This window comes from Rhinopithecus roxellana, chromosome 5 (genome assembly GCF_007565055.1).
Source record: "Rhinopithecus roxellana isolate Shanxi Qingling chromosome 5, ASM756505v1, whole genome shotgun sequence".
Classification (NCBI taxonomy): domain Eukaryota; kingdom Metazoa; phylum Chordata; class Mammalia; order Primates; family Cercopithecidae; genus Rhinopithecus; species Rhinopithecus roxellana.
The window spans coordinates 116,790,019-116,805,182 of NC_044553.1; the positions used below are offsets into that span (position 1 = coordinate 116,790,019).

Below are 15,164 nucleotides of genomic sequence, written 5' to 3' on the forward strand. Positions count from 1 at the left end.
TGAGCTGAGATCACGCCATTGCACTTCACCCCATGTGACAGTGTGAGACTCCATCTCAAAAATAAATAAATAAATAATAAAATTAAAATAAAATCTCCACTCTAGGAATCCTACTTGAGTATACTTGTAAAAAACTATTTAGGATAAACTGAGTATCTCTGTTCCTTACACCTCAAAGAAGCTCAACTTACAAATAATAAGGAAAGTTATTTTAGGCCAGCTGTGGTGGCTTGTTCCTGGAATCCCAGCACTTTGCAAGGCTGAGGTGGGAGGATCACTTGAAGCCAGGAGTTTGACACCAGCCTGGGCAATAAAGGGAGACCCCATCTTTCCAAAAAAAAAAAAAAAAAAAATAGCCAGGTGTGGTGGCACATGCCTATAGTCCTAGCTACTTGAGAGGCTGAGGCAGGAGGATCTCTAGAGCCCAGAAGTTCCAGGCTGCAGTGAGCTATGATCATGCTACTGCACTCCAACCTGGGTGACAAAGCAAGACCCTATCTTTGAAATAAATACATTTTTTTAAAAAGTTACTTTAGGCTAAGATCTAGGCAGAAGGCTATAATGAGTAGAGGAAGTAGCAGTAATATAATCCAATATTGATAATCATGACCAGTAGCAGTTATTGAAAAAAAAATTACCATGCACCAGCATACTAGAAATGTCAATCATTGTGTTTGCTTGTCTACACAGACCTCTAGGGCAACTATTCCTCTCAAAACCACTGATGGAAGGACAAACCTAGGTTACAATATTGTGTATTACATGACCTCACCCTTCCATTTAAATATTTAGACCAAAGGTGAGCAGCTTCTTCAAGGACAGAAAATTCATAGTCTAATATATATATATATATATTATATATATGATATATATATATATAAAACAAATATGTGTATGTATATTATGAGCATGTGTGTATGTATGATGAGTCATGCACTTAAAATGTACTTTATGTAAGGAATGTCTGAGGAAATAGAAATAAATGTATAAAACATAAAAAGGAAGGATAAGCTAGGCCAGTCAGATCCCTGTATGGGCCATTTAAACTAAGAATCTCAAGATAATGACTTCATTAGCTCAATTAAAGGTTTTGAAAAGTCATGAGGCAATTGATGGCATGAAGAACAATATGCAAACTCAAGTAAGGATGCTGACCCCCCTGGGCTGTCAGAATCTATGATGCAGAGAAAAGAGTGGGCAGAGGAACAGAATGGACCAACCAGGTCAGAGGCCCAGAGAGAAGCAAAGGCAGAGAACACACAGCTCACGGCAGAAGGGACCAGGGAGGACCTGGCCTAAGAGAGGCCCTGTCTGCAGAAAGGTTTTCAGGTCCCATCTGAGTCCAAATCAATCCTGACAATGAACCCGAGTTTCCTTGAGGCTCAGTGATGTGAAGCCCCTTTCCTGAAACCCTTTCCTGAGACTGGAGCAGTTTTTTGAGTATAGGGCTGGCTTGCTCTTTCCACAGCACTATCGTGTGCTGCAAAGCTTCTACAAACGTGGAAGAATATATGAGTCTTAACAACAACGATGCTCTATCACTCATGTCTTTTTCTCCAAGTACCATGCATGTTTTGTGTATGTGTATGAATTATATCCTTTTCACTATTTTGAATGTGCCCCTTTACCTCTTCTATCCCAATCTCTTCTAACCACAATATTTCTGGCAATAAAGCATTTCATTTGAATGAATGAAAGTAATAAAGTTGTCTCTCATATTTTACCTATTTATTTTACATGTGAGGTTGCTGGATGTTAACTTAAGCTGTGTTAACTTATAATTTTTTCACCTTTTAATAATTTAACTTTATTTTTTATTGTGGTAAAATATACATAATATTAAATTTACCATTTAACCATTTAAAATGTACAATTTAGTGTCATACACACTGTTTTGCAACTATTATCTCCAGAACTTTTTTTTATCATTCCATACTGAAACTCTTTCTTTCAAACTCTCTGTCTCTTTGAGACAGAGTCTTGTTCTGTCGACAGGCTGGAGTGCAGTGTTTATTTGCAGTTTCTTCCATTGTCTGCCATGTCCTCCTCCTCCGTCCACCATTCATTTATGATCTTTCCTATTTTGTTTTCATTTACTACTATTCAGTCTCCTCGGGTCAGGTCTTGAAACATTCTCTTAATAAGAAAGAATCCGATGTAAATAGCAGTAGTAGTGACACCTGGTCTAGCTTGTTTAAATGGGGAAAGATTGAAGGTTGAGATACCTTTTTCAAGGTCTGGTCTTTGTGGCTCTGAACAAAAAGACTATCAACATGATTATCAAGGAAACAGTTTTTTAATACTCTTTCCTCAACCTCTGGACAATACACAAAATGGGATAGCTAAGTCTCACAATTCCAGCAACTGATCACATTCCCCTCCAATATTAACTAAGAGGCCTGAATCTACCTGTGAATTTTCACCACCTTTGCGTACATGGCCAAGCAGATGCATCTTAGGGAATGGCATCCAAGTAATACTAATGTTCTGGAATAAAGAGATTCCCAGTCTAAGAAGTCACAAAATAATGAAAGAGCAGTGCTGGGAGGTTCCTTTCAGATACACAATTCAACATCCAGTTTTCAAAATATGAGGACTGCACTACCAACCAGCCTGGTGATCTTCAGAGGAATTCAGGCTTTCCAGAGAGCCAGCATGTTTTGGCTTTGACTATAACTGAAAAACTTCCAGTAATAGCTTTATGATCATTGACATTCATCACTGGCATCCAACTGAAGTCCTATATATCATATTCACAGATGAACAGAGCATGATCTCTAAACTGGGTAAACTAGAGGATGCCTCTCCATGGAGATTGCCTACCTGCCTTTCCCCAATTTTATTCCAGTTCTCATTTATAAATGCCCTTTGGCTGGCTAATATTTTGATAAGCAGATAGATAGGTGTATATAAATTGACTATCATGCATTCCAACAATCCATGCTTGCTTGCCCAAGGAAACATACCATAAATCATGGTATTTGTCTTCCCCCAGATACTACTTAAAAGGGCACAAATAAATGATGAATATTATCGTCAATGACTCATTCCTCCCCATGCCGCAAAATATAATGAATATCACTGGAATGAGGGTTAGGAGACCTATATCCTTGTTCCAGTTAACTGCTGATAGGGTGACTTCAGGCAAGTCACCAACTCTGAAAAACCCTCCAGAATGAAAATAAAAATCCTGTACTACTTTCCACTTAGGGCAACTATGTACAGGATGAAGTGATGCATGTGACAACATATTTATCACTGCTATATAAATATAAGGGGTCAGCCTGAGGCAGGGAGGGACAGGGGAGGGATAGCAGTTGCCAGTGGTAAGAGGAGGTCTATTCTGTTGGGGGCACTGCTTCGGGAGATCTGTTTATTCTGCAATTAACAATAAGCAAGGGAGACCTCTGAGATGCTTACTTAGAGGTTGTCATTTCAATATGACTGTTGTTTAACAAATATTTTCTCTGGTTGTATATAGCTCCCTTAAAAATAAACAATTATTTTCAGCATATGAGTGAAAGAAAATACATTTATCTATTATGTGCTAGCTGTTCATTATAGGATTTAACGGTCTATGAGAAAAATGATAAAAAAGAAAATACTCAGAATAATTCAATTATTTTCATAGTGAAATAGATCAGGCTCTTAGGACCCTGCCAGCCCCTGAACTGTGAATATAAAGGAAAATCTTGAGTTTCTTCAAGGGAAATTCCAGGCACATAGAAGTAAATGAGCAACTTGATAAGCAAAAAGGTAATAGTGGCTTAAAACTATAGTCAAGGAAGTTAGAGTTACGAGATGTTTGATTCTCTATAGAAACTAAAGATAACATCTTAACATAAGTCCCTTAGTTGTTTTTCAGAAATCCAGACCCCCACCAAACAGATCTGCTGGCATGTAGACCTCAGATAAGGAGGAGCTGAGGACTAGACTCTGACTGCCTGTCGTCTTTTACTCCATATTCCTCGGAGGCCTGGAAGGAGTCATGCTCAGCAGCCAAAGCTAGCGTCCTTTTCTGTTGACCCCAAGTCTTTACCCAATGCTTCCTTTCCTTAACCAATTGCAAATCAGAAAATCTTTGAATCTACTTATGACGTATTATCCTTTGCTTCAAGATATTTCACCTTTATAGGCCAAACCAAAGGATAACCTCCATATATTGATTTACAGTTTTGCCCGTAACTTCCGCTTCCTTGAAATTTACCCCTGTGTTTAACAACACTTGTTTGTAAGCTATCAGAGAGGTCAGGCTTCAGAGTGAGGTACCCAATTCTCCCTGCTTGGCACCTTGCAGATAAACACCCACCTTTCGCCTGCTGCAGAACCTGGGTAAGAATGTTTGGCCTTATCATGCTGGGCAAGTGGGCCCCAGTTCAGTTAGGTAACAATGGGAATCTACATAAAAAAAAAAATACATTCTTTCACTGACAAATTACAGCAACGAAATTAATAGTGGTGTTTTTGCTGCTGCTGCTGCTGCTGCTGGTTGTTGTATTGATCAATTCCATGCTAACAAGTCTTTTTCATTTGATACGCTTCTGAAATTTTAAGGTATGTGTGTGGTGTGAGGTGGAGGGGGAACCTTAGGTAGAAACACTCTGAATTCTATTGGGATACATTTTCGTAGAGTTATTTGCTTGTTAAAACAAGCCAATGCCATCATTTATAACCATAACCCTGAAGGCATCATGGTTGCCTAAATATATAAGCAAAATGAAATGTACAATTTGCAGAATCTTTATTTGAATACTTTAAAATTCTTGAATGGTTTAGGGGAAGACATGCAAGCAGTAAAAACAAAAAAATTCAAGTGTGATGCTATCTAGCAATGTTTGTTAAATGCCTACTTGTGGTTGTTTGGTATTCTGAAGGACAAAATGAATGTAATTGTGGAATCATAGAGTTATAAAGCTGTAAGAAATTTTAAATTTATTTTATCTAGCTTGTACGGGTTACTTATGGAGGAAGCGAGGCTAAAAAATCGTTCCTGAGGTCACTCAGCTAGGAAAGACAGGACTCAAACCCAGGTTTCCCAAGACCTAACACAAGACTCCTTCCAACACCCTCCCCTTGAAGAACCCTGTATATCAACTATTGTTAATGTATAATGTAAAATTCCCTAAGTGCATATAAACAACAAAGTAATTTCTAAACATATTACTGCAAGGATAGATCTGACCATTAACTTTAGGCTCTGTCAACACATTTAAAAGTGGAGAAGGGGCGTTCAGGCATTACTCAAGTCCTTTGATTAATGCCAACCATTCAGATCTTTCAGGTTCTAAAATGGATTGCTGTGTGGATAAGCTGATTTGATAGTATAGGACCTGTTTCAAAGGGTGCATGGAAACTCTTTCCTTCCCTTCTTGCTACGTGTAAGAGCTTTGCATGGGTGTTGAAGACAGAAAATTGTTTGGAAAGAGAATTGCTGAGAATAAATCAAATCACCAGTCTTCAGAGACAATCAGTTAGGTCACATTTAGTCAACCCCATGAAGCAAGGACAGGGGTTGGTCCTGAGTCTTGTATTTTTTTCCAAAATCGCTTTGCAATGACATCAACTATGGCTCACTCCCCATTCTCCAGCTTCACTGCTTACCATATAATGGCCCATTATGAATGCTTTGCTGAAGGCAGAAATTAATGTTTTAAGGAAGTTTTATCCCATTAAGTCTAGTTACATGAATCTGGACTGATTTTCTTTCTGATAAGAAGACTTTAACCAATGTTTTAAGTGTTTGAAAAAATGTTCTGATCTTGACTGCCTATGAGAGCCTTCCTGGTGGAAACAGAATTGTTAGTCAGCTGTCGTCTCCATGGTGATTTTTTAAGGTCAAGTGAAAGTCAATCTTCTAAATATTAAGGCATAATTTGTGAATATGCAGTTGAATAAATAATAATAGAATTATCAACAAGATAGACTGCCTTTAATTCTGGTGTTTGAGACTTTTCACACACTAGTCTATAACTAGTCTTCAAACTGGTCTCTAAACATGACCTTAACAGTTTTTCTGAAACCACCGTTGCAAAGATTATGAAAGTGAGAGAAATCTAACGTGGCTGACTCCATCCTGCTTCTAGCCTTACAGGCTGGCTGTCTTTGCTCATTCCTGGGCAGAGGCCAAGATAACCGTGGGAAGAATTTAGTTTATAGTTTAACTTTGAAGCAAGGATGATAATAGTCCCTCCCTACAACTGATCCCCTCCTTGTTTGGGGGATGAAACTGAAAGGCCACAAAATAAGGGATATGGAAGGGGCCTGAATTCTGCTCAAATATAGGCATAATTTCTATAACTCTTTACAGCTCAGGAGTCATGTGGCCAGAGGTCACAAGATTTGTGACTTCCTCAGTTGCTCCCATAGATCTCATCTCTATTGTAGAACCTAAGATTGATCTCTTGAGATCAACTCCAGTTATCCTGTGGGACTGGCCTTGCATCAGTTAAACTCATTTCTTGACTGCAATACCACAGTAACGGAATTGGATTTGTCTGTGCAGTAGGCAGGAAGAACCTGCTGGGTGAGTACCTCCCCTCCACAATGATCACGTTTTATCTGCCTACCTGTGTTTTATTTCACTCTACCCACTTTCTGTGTATCTGGTTCCCTCAAAGAATAGCTCTACTCTAACCACAAGTCCTCTCTTACACCCATCTCTTTGTATTCCCCAGTGTCTTATGCAACGCACGTAATGTAGGCTCCCTTGCCGGAGGGATTGCCACTTTCGGAAAAAAAACTCTAGTTTGGATGTCAGGAGATCTTGGTTGAGGTTCTAACACTGCCCAATACAAGCTCTGTGGCCCTATTAAGTTTCTCCATCTTCAATTCCTCCATCTAAAAATTGAACAAGTTGGGCAAGATCATCTCTAATGTTCTCTGTCTGTGGATTCTATGATGAATCTCAGTTATAGAAACAAAATAATAAAGTCATCAGAGAGCACTGGTTTCCTGCACTATATTTTAAGAGTGTTTTTTCATCCATTATCTCTTCAAATTTATGCTCAGAGGTCAGAATTATGATAAACAGCTAAAAGCTACTGTGAGCTGGGGAGAGGAGTAAGTGAATTCACCTCTCCAAGGAGACTTGTTCTGCAGCCTGTGAGTGCTGTTAACCAAATGTTTCCAGTGGCAAAGTAGGGGCATCAAATGATTTATTCCTTATTTTATCTCTGTAAGTGTCCAGAAAGCTGTTAAAGCAAGAAAAAGGTCTAACAGCTCCCTATTGGCCAAGAATAAATAAATCTTTGGGCTCATCCATTTAGAACAATAGACCAGAATGTATGCCTCTTCAACTATATTCCCACAGCTGAACCAAAGAGAGGCAGAATAAACAAGCCAGTATGTTCTGTGCTTACAGACTTCCTCCTTGCTATTATCTTATTTCTCCATTTCAAACCTTATATAGGTTAAAAAAATAATAATAAATAGCAAAACAAAACTATCTCCCAAAGTTCTTGGAGATGGCTAAAATAAATATTTATTAACTGCATACTATGCTATATTTATAAGTTAGGGGGTCAATAAAATGTCATGATTAAGATTATAGACCCTGGACCTGGTTAATACAGTACTTAAAGCAGTATCTGGCTCAAAGTAAGCACACAATAAATGTTGCCTTTTAGTAGTGTAGTTATTTATTATTGCGGTTACTTCTGGGTACCAGATACACGGTGAGGAAAATAATAAAAGTTCCCTTTTTCCATGGACTGCCAAAATAAACTCTACATATATTGATAAATATTTTTTAAACACTGATTTTGGGGAAATTGTGGGTAGACAATAAGACATACTCCAGATATTCTGAATCCATTCTCCTTTTGATATCACACCATGTTTTCCAACCTTGTGCCATAATAAATGGGACGAATGTAGAATTTAAGTAAAATGTGAAAAGCATAGAATAAATTTACACTGCAGCTGGGATCACCTTGGTCTTGCCCTATTTTGTAATCCTCCAGGCTGAACCAGATTTATTTTCATTATGTGAGTGAAAATGAACCCAGCTGGTTTTCTCCCCGGTTCCTCTCCCTTTTCACTTTTCAGACTTCTCCATCATGTCCTTGTGCCTGGTGAGCCCCGTTGTCAGGTCTTGTGTGACCCCAGAGATCAATTAGAGGGTCGTTCAGTGTTTTACCATTTACTTGGCAAAGAGGATAATGTGGGCACTGTGAATCACTACAGGGAGGTATGATTGTACATGTGACATTAAAATTGTACACTTGAATACATTGGCGGCGCTATAAGGCATTGGATTTGCTCAGAGAAATGGATGGCTTAGGAGAAGGCAGAGAAGGTAAGAGCAAATTCTAGGCTAGCAGGCAAGCCAGCTAATGAGTGACATTTCCCCATGCCACCATAGTGGGCACAGCTCCTCCAGGGGCAAGCTGGGGCACGCAGTCTACTTCTTTTATGCTCTTTCCCTCTCTAAAAACAGTGGGAACCATATCACCCTGAGCGTGCCAACACAGTCTCTAATTGGAACTTATTTTCCAGTTTCCCATGCTCTACTGGTGGCTCTGTGAGGAGAGTTTATGGAAACATAAAGAGCCCACGTTAGTGTTTAGCCAGTGTCAAGTCTGACTAAAAATGAAGTCTTGTTGTTGTCATGCTGTGGGATTTGCAAAGAGAGCCGCACTGAGGCTGGAAAACAGGGGAACTCAAAGCGACAATTTTATGTGGGTTTTAAAGGGCAGCTATGATTAGAAATGTGCCTGTAAAAATGGCATTTCAATGTTCCAAATGTATTCCCCTTTGGTGACTTCCATGTCAAATTCACTTAGTTTACAAATATAAACAAAAGATTTGCAACTGCCGCTCTGGGAGCTCAGTGAAAGACTTGAATAAAGGAGCGACTTGCCCTGTCCTTTCTGACTGAAGAGCCCTGCTCCAGCAGGCAAGGCAGGGGCCACCACTGAGCAACAGAGCGGGTGAGGATGGGAATCACAGGCGGGCTGCTCCACAGGTGCAGCCCTGGTGCCCAAGCCTTGGGGTTCTGCAGTGCCACTAAGTGCACAGCATCTCAGCCACATTGGAGGGAGCCCAGCTTTGTCAACGAGTGCTTTCGAATGGACAACAAATGCATTGCCAAATTGTACACAGCAGTGTGTGTGTGACAGAGAGAGAAAGAGAAAGAGAGAGAACAACAGATAAACCAAATAAGCGAAAAAACCAAAGTAAATTACTCACTGTGCCAGATATTGTGACAGGAAGCTCTAGTCATCTATATTCTTGTGGAAAACCGGCCATTATCTGGTGTATATTGACACGTCAAAGGAATCCAGACTCAACACCACCCCAGGTGCTATGCTTTGTAGATAGGAGAATGTTAGCAGGACATACAAGATAGGGGAATGTTATCAGGACTATTAAAATGTTTCTTTTCTGACAAAAACAAGTAATGGGGAAAAGTCTCCCTAGTCAATAAATGGTGCTTGGATAACTGGCTAGTCATATGCAGAAGATTGAAGGTGGACCTCTTCCTTATACCATGAACAAAAATCAACTCAAGACAAATTAAAGACTTAACTGTAAAACCCAAAACTGTAAAAAATCCTGGAAGACAACCTAGGCAATACCATGCTAGACATAGGAACAAACAAAGTTTTCATAACAAAGACACGAAAAACAATCACAGTAAAAGCAAAAATTGACAAATGGGATATAATTAAACTTAAGAGCTTCTGCACAGAAAAAGAATTAACATAGTAAACAGACAACCTACAAAATTGGAGAAAATATTTGCCAACTATGCATCTGACAAAGGTCTCATATCCAGCATCCATAAGGAACTTATATAAATTTATGAAAGGAAACATACAACCCCATTAAAAAGTAGGCAAAGGACATGAACAGCCACCTTTCAAAAGAAGACATACATACAGCCAACAAGCATATGAAGAAAAGCTCAATATCACTGATGATTAGAGAAATGCAAATGGAAACCACAGTGAGATATCATCTCACACCTGTAAGAATGCTATTATAAAAAAGTCTAAAAGTAACAGATGCTAGTGAGGTTGTGGAGAAACGGGAACACTTAATTCACTGTTAGTGGGAATGTAAATTAGTTCAACAATTGTGGAAAGCAGTATGGTGATTCCTCAAAGAGCTAAAAGCAGAACTATCATTAAACCCAGCAATCTCATTACTGAGCATATACCCAGAGGAATATAAATCATTTTACCATAAAGATGCAAGCACACAAATGTTAATTGCAGCACTAGTCACAATAGCAAAGACATGGAATCAACCTAAATTACCATCAGTGGTAGACTGGATAAATGTAATACATATACTCCCCATGGAATACTATGCAGCGATGAAAAAGAATGAAATAGTGTCCTTTGCAGGAACATGGATAGAGGCCATTATTTTCAGAAAATTAAAATAGGAACAGAAAACCAAATATCACATGTTCTCACTTAAAAGTGGGAGCTAAATGATGAGAACTTATAAACACAAAGAAGAAAACAATAGACATTGACTTCTACTTGTGGATGGAGGACAGAAGGAGGGAGAAGAGAAGAAAAGATAACTATTGGATACTGGGCTTAATACCTGGTTGATGAAATAATCTGTGCAACAAACCCCCATGACACGAGTTTACCTATGTGGCAAACCTTCACATGTATCTCCAAAACTAAAATAAAAGTTTAAAAAAGTTTCTTTCAACCTATAAAATATCACATGCTATGTACTACCCTGTTGCATAGCCTCAGCAGGCTCAATCCTTCTACAGTCTGGACATAAACATAAAGCATGCAGGGACCTCAAAGTAAAATTGCAAGAGGTGAGACCATATAGCTAAGGGAAGCAGAGTAAGGTCTGATGTATTAAATTAAATAGAAGAAATGGCCAATACAGTTGGTTGCCCATCAAGTGTTTAGTCTCTTATTGTTCCTTGTTTTGAGACACACTACTTTTTTGGGGTGCAGCAACATATCTACTCCAAGGCATGATTGTGCAGGGACACTTCTGATAAACGTGGTCCCTAATTTTCCAGCTTCCTTTGCTTCTGTGGGAAGACTTGCTGCCCATGGAAGTCTGCTGGGAAGTGGGTGTGCAGAGATAAGTTATGAAAATATTTGCTTTCCTGATTGTAGAAAATAGAATGGCCTCCAAGAGCCCTTTCCCCTTTTATATTCTTCCCATCTTGTACGGGACACAGATATGATGGCTTGAGTGGCAGCAGCCTCGCTGTGACGAGGAGAGGAAGGCCACAAAAATGGAAGAGACTTTGGACCTAATATGGTGGAGCCACTAAAACAATCATAGTAATTGCCTACCTCCCTGCTCTTGTTTTGGAGAAAAACAAAGCTTTGTTCCCTAATGCCTCTGTCATGGGATTTTCTAATTCAGGCAGCTGAACGTATTTCTTACTAATATGGAAGAATGGCATGGGGGCTGTTCCATCTGCTTGGAGGGACACTCAGCCATTCCAAGCACCTAGTCCAGGATGCATAACAAAACTGAGACTAACTCAAGCCAATATCTCTCTCTAGGGGATTGGAGAAAGCAAGGTATGAGGTTTTGGAGCTGCAGCCATAGTTCTAAGGATGGGTGGATATTGGAGTTGAAGTACCACGAAAGCCTTTTGAGAATACTCTGACCATCTAGTTCAGGGTATGTAAAAGCAGATTCTGGTCCCAGTAGAAGTGAACTTCTCCCAAAGGAGAAAACTGAATTTATTCACCGCCTGGGTTTTATTTTTACTGGAGAATTGCACTAAAACAAAACAAAACAAAAAACATCTGTCTTCCTTCAGGACCTTGCAGCATAAATCAGTCTCATGCAAAAGAGGAGCTCCAGTGTTGTCTTGCTATAAAGAGCCTTGGGGGTGACACACGTTCACTGTCACATCCCTCACATCTTTCTCCATCTTGTTGTTGCTTCTTGCCACTTCTGAAATTGTTACACATTTTCTTGTTTGGATCCCTGCATAGCCTGTGTGATGGTTAATATTGAGTGTCAACTTGATCGGATTGAAGGTGCAAAGTATTGTTCCTGGGTGTGTCTGTGAGGGTGTTGCCAAAGGAGATTAACATTTGAGTCAATGAACTGCTAGAAGTAGACCCACTCTCAATCTGGATGGGCACCATCTAATCAGCTGCCAGCAAGGCTAAAATAAAGCAGGCAGAAGATGGAAAGAGCAGACTCGCTGAGTTTTCTGACCCTCACCTTTCTTCCATGCTGGATGCTTCCTGCCCTTGAACATCAGACTCTGAGATCTTCAGCTTTTGGACTCTTGGATTTACACCAGTTATTTCCCAGGGGCCCTCAGGCCTTCCTTCGCAAACTGAAGGCTGTACTGTCGGCTTCCCTACTCTTGAGGTTTTGGGACTCGGACTGGCTTCCTTGCTCCTAGGCTTGCAGATGGCCTATTGTGGGACTTCACCTTGAGATCGTGTGGGTCAATACCCCTTAATAAACTCCCCTTCATATATACATCTATTATTCCTGTCCCAATAGAGAATCCTAATACAGCCTAAGAACTTACCTCTCTCCTCAAAGGCTAACGTGATGTTTCCCTGCAGATATGCCAACTTATGTGACTTTCGGTAAGCATTTATCCTGTCAGTACCACTCTTCCTGAGTTTTTGCTGATCACCTGAGTGGCAAACAAGCAGAAGACTGGAATAAGGAAGAAAGTCAGCCAAATGCACCAGTAATTTGGGCAGAATCTTGATAACCATGGGAGAGAATGGAGTACACTGTTTCTTTTTTTCTTTTTATTTTTAAAAAATACATATATGTATTTTTTTTTTGATAGGGTCTTACTCTGTTGCCCAGGGTGACACCATTATTGGTTCATCACAGCCCCGACCTCCTGGGCTCAATCAAGCAATCCTCCCACCTCAGCCTCCTTAGTAGCTGGGACTACAGGCACGTACCAACACACTCAGCTAATTTTTGTAGTTCTTTCTTTCTTTTTTTTTTTTTTTTTTTTTTTTTTTTTTTTTTTGTAGAGGCAGGGTTTCTCTATGTTGCCCAGGCTGGGCTTGAACTTCTGTGCTCAAGTGTTCCACCTTCCTTGGCCTCTCAAAGTGCTTACAGACAGGAGCCTGTGCCCGGCCAAGTGCACTGTTTCTAATGGAGCCCTTTGATTTGGTATGTCTTGTTTGAAAAACACTTTCTTTTAGAAAAACTTAACTTCTTAATTTGTTGATCTGTAAAATGGAGATAATAATAATATAGACCTCATACAGTTGCTGTTTCAGCTGAGAAAATTTATCAAACTGGCCGGGTGCGGTGGCTCACGCCTGTAATCCCAGCACTTTGGGAGGCCGAGGCGGGTGGATCACATGAGGTCGGGAGTTCAAGACCAGCCTGACCAACATGGAGAAACCCCATCTCTACTAAAGATACAAAAATTAGCCAGGCATGGTGGCGCATGCCTGTAATCCCAGCTACTCGAGAGGCTGAGGCAGGAGAATCACTTGAACCCGGGAGGCGGAGGTTGCGGTGAGCTGAGACTGCGCCATTGCACTCCAACCTGGGCAAAAAGAGCGAAACTCCATCTCAAAAAAAAAAAAAAGAAAGAAAAGAAAATTTATCGAACTATTTAGAAGATTGCCAGCACACGGTAAGTGTTCAAGAAACTTAACCTCTCCGAGTGATCAGGTGTTCACTCATTTTATCACAAATACTCATTAAGTACTGGTTATATGCTGAATACCTGGCATATAATGTTGACCACCAAGCCATGGTCCTAACTTCAGGAAACTTATAAGAGTGTTGACTAAAAATTATAGAAGGAAATTGTTACAAACTAAGTGCACACACAAGGGCCCAACAGAACAAACTAAAAGTCAACATGGAATCACTTATGCTGAGGCTCCACATCACCAAACCAAAACTAAGTTTTCTAACTTGAGAAATCTGGAGGGAGAGATAGGCACATTTCCCAAACAGGTCAGTTCAATTGGCATGGTAATGAAGTTCCCTCTGCCTTTAACTCTTAAACAAAAAATAACCTGAAGTAACTTGATGTTAACCAATCAGTTTTCTATCGTTTTGTTTCCCTTTTCCTACCTTACAAGAAATATAAATTTGAAAGGACCAATCACTTCCTGTTCTTTGTTTCTGTTTTCTTCAGCCCTGCTCTACCTATAAAACCAATGTCCACTGCTCAGCTCACTGGAACTTATTCCATTTTATGAGATGAAGTGTTGCCCAATTCTAGAACCTCAAATAAAGCCAACTTAGATCTTTAAATGAAATTCTTGTAATATTGTCTTTTGGCAAGAGAAATCAGTAGATAAACCACACTTTTTGATGCTATACGTGCTGTGATACGAAGTAAAAAAAAAATGGTGCTAAGTAACATGGAATCTACTTGCAAAGGAGACTGTAACATATACAAGAGGAATGGATATATTTGAAGAGCACAAATTCTTTGGCTTTTTGTTATTAAATATTCTGAAGCTCTTTTTCTCCACATTTGAAATGTATTCACCCTTCCCCCAGGAAGAAAACCTAAAGCTCAAACCAACAGGACATTGTAATGTCCGGTCTAGTCAGGAGAAAAACTACACAGTACTTCAACAGAGTTATGGTAACATAAATAACTATTCTAATAGGGAATTGGAGTAATCAGGGATTAGGTCATTGGAAGTCAAGAGAACTCTAAAGAACATAGAAATAGCAAATATGAGGAAAAGTCACAGCTATGGAACCGAGACATCACACGCAAGGAAGAGCCCTCTGCAGTGGCCATTCCCCACGCAAAGCTGAGATCCAGCCTGGCTGGAGAGGCCACTCTGTGGCTCATTGATGGCAGAGAAGTCACTGTATATAGAGATAATATATGCAGAGAAGCCATCCTGGCAGACCTTGCTGGAAATAGGCCCTTTGGAATTTGCTGGAAAACTGCCCTCCAGGAAAGCTTTTCACCAGGAGGCATCTTTCTTACTGGAGGCACTCTACTACAAAGTGCTCAAAGAAGAGCTGCCAGGCCAAGTGTCAGCCACTGGGAGCTGCTGACCACCATGCAATGCAGAGCCTGATGCAGGAGAACCATGCACACTGCAGGAGCAGGCCTAGGGAACATGCCAGAAGCAGGAGGCAAAATTCTTCGCTGCTGGAATCTCTCTCCAGTGCCTTGTACTGAATTAGTGCTAGCTGGTGGAAGAAAAAGAGTTAAGATTGCAGATTTATTTAAA

The 15,164-nt window shown here is 40.0% G+C and overlaps 1 long non-coding RNA gene across 1 annotated transcript in view; it reads right to left on the minus strand.

The window, feature by feature from the left end:
• Positions 1 to 11,652: 11,652 nt before the first annotated feature.
• The window catches only part of LOC115897410, a 45,748-nt gene continuing 42,236 nt past the window's right edge, over positions 11,653 to 15,164 (minus strand). The window contains exons 2-3 of the long non-coding RNA XR_004057196.1: positions 12,500 to 12,610; positions 11,653 to 11,946 (exon numbers count right to left, since the gene is read on the minus strand). This is a non-coding gene — a long non-coding RNA (uncharacterized LOC115897410). The remainder of the gene's footprint in view (positions 11,947 to 12,499; positions 12,611 to 15,164) is intronic.